Below are 2084 nucleotides of genomic sequence, written 5' to 3'. Positions count from 1 at the left end.
TTTATGCTAGGAAATACAGTCTCCAAACTTGACAAGAAACAGTCACTACTCATTCATGTGGTTGAAAGAGAAATTAAGTTAATTATAGTCTTTAAACTTTTGAAAACAATCTGAGGGGAAAAACCTATATAGTGCTCAAACTGTACTTTTAAAAATACTATTTGATTTATATTCATGTATGAAAAAAAGGGCTATACTATCATGTTTACATACATACTGACATTGGAAACAGAATTCAATAATGAATCACGTCTAAATTTTATAAAGAATACAAAAACATTAAAAAAAAACACTGATTGGTTATAGAAAGCAGAGTGGAAGAAAAAACTATTAGCTATCATTCTCATTTCCATTAAAGAATAGCACCCTCTGAGAAGAAATCAAATCAATTAGTAATACCTATATTGCAAAATAATATATACAAAGAAAGTTAGGTTTGTACTGATTTTATTACTTTTACTAAGCTATTTTATCTTCCTCACATTCAACACAAAGAAAATAATATGAAGAAAAATATGTCTTCATTATTCACAATAAGAAAAAGAGTCTGCTTCATTCTGCCGGCCTGGTGTATTGTACAATAGGGAACACTTCATGGTTCATGGGGATCAAAGTATCGTTTTTCAATTTTTTTTATTTTTTAAATTTTTTGGCTGCACCCTGTGGCATGTGGGATCTTAGTTCCCCAACCAGGGATCGAACCTGCACCCCCTGCATTGGAAGAACAGACTCTTTACCACTGGACCGCTAGGGAAGTCCCCAAATTATCATTCTGATTCTAACCCACTGAATAGAATCTCATACATATTTGGTGACTGGACTAACTCCATGGGAGCTGTGATAGATTGAACTACTTCTGTGGTATCCCCAGATCTCACTAAATAAGGAAAGCCCCTACACAAGAAAAGATATCAATCTGTCCATGAATTCTATCTATAGGCTCTTTCTTTAGTGTAAGGTGGGAAAAGGGGCCCTTTCTTGAGTACATGGATACAAGTATTCTTGTGGTCTACAGATTGCTGGATTGACATTATGTCTGATATAATGAAGATAAGATATACATTGAAACTACTGTCAGACTAAGAAACCTCCACAACTTGTCTCAGTTCTTCAAATAATGGAGCAAGTTCCTTTTCTAGGCTGACAATTAGTCCTGTATTGGCATTGCTGCTGGCTATGAAACTCACCACCAAAGGTAGATGATTGAATTGAAATGTCTGGTAGGTGTTATATTGGATTGGCCAAAAAGTTAGTTCGGATTTTTCCGTAAGATGTTGTGGAAAAACCTGAACGAAATTTTGGCCAACCCAATAGTAACAGATGATAATTTTATTTTTTGAAAGTCCGAGTTTGCTCCCATGGTGTGTTGCAAGGGCAAAAGTAGATAACCAGGTCTCAGAGCATGCTCTGGAGCATTATCATTGGCCACTTTAATGACAGGCACTCTATCTGACACAACAGCATGGAGCCCCTCAACACTTGGTAATTTTTAGACAGGAATTGTTTTAGGTCATCCGCCATAATGAACCCCTTTCTCCTGGCAGGATGTCTCCATGCCTGAGTTTCCAGGCTGCCAGGTTCTCTCTCCAACTATTATTATAGAACTGTCTACTCCTCCCTTTAATTCTGCCAATGTTTCATTTCATATAGTTTGATAATCTATTATAATATGCATAATTTTTATAATTGATATCCTCTTGCTATATTTGACCTTTTTTTTTTTTTTTTTTGGCTGTGCTTGCAGCATGTTGGATCTTCTTTCCCTGACCAGGGATGGAACCTGTGCCCCCTGCAATGGAAGTGTGGAGTCTTAACCCCTGCACTGCCAGGGAAGTCACCTATATTTGACCTTTTTATTAATGTATAATGTCCTTGTCTCTTGTAACCTTTTAAAAAAATTAAAGTCTATTTTGTCTGATAATATATATTCACTTGTTCTCTCTTGGTTACTATTTCTGTGGAATATCTCTTCCCATTCTTCCACTTCAGCCTTTTTGTCTCTTTGGATCTAAAGTGAGTCTTGGGCTTCCCTGGTGGTGCAGTGGTTAAGAATCTGTCTTCCAATGCAGGGGACACGGGTTCGA

At 36.6% G+C, this 2084-nt stretch overlaps 1 pseudogene across 1 annotated transcript; it reads right to left on the bottom strand.

Annotated features, from left to right (window-relative positions):
* Positions 1 to 1079: 1079 nt before the first annotated feature.
* On the bottom strand, positions 1080 to 1521 carry LOC307064066 (ragulator complex protein LAMTOR3-like; annotated as a pseudogene). The gene is made up of 2 exons: positions 1320 to 1521; positions 1080 to 1232 (listed from the first exon to the last, which is right to left on the bottom strand). The product of its transcript is annotated as a ragulator complex protein LAMTOR3-like (transcript).
* Positions 1522 to 2084: the final 563 nt, after the last annotated feature.

Source organism: Hyperoodon ampullatus (assembly GCF_949752795.1).
Source record: "Hyperoodon ampullatus genome assembly, chromosome: 2".
NCBI classification, from domain to species: Eukaryota; Metazoa; Chordata; class Mammalia; order Artiodactyla; family Ziphiidae; genus Hyperoodon; species Hyperoodon ampullatus.
Note: the sequence above shows the minus strand (reverse complement) of the source record. Positions and strands in the feature narration are given on the sequence as shown.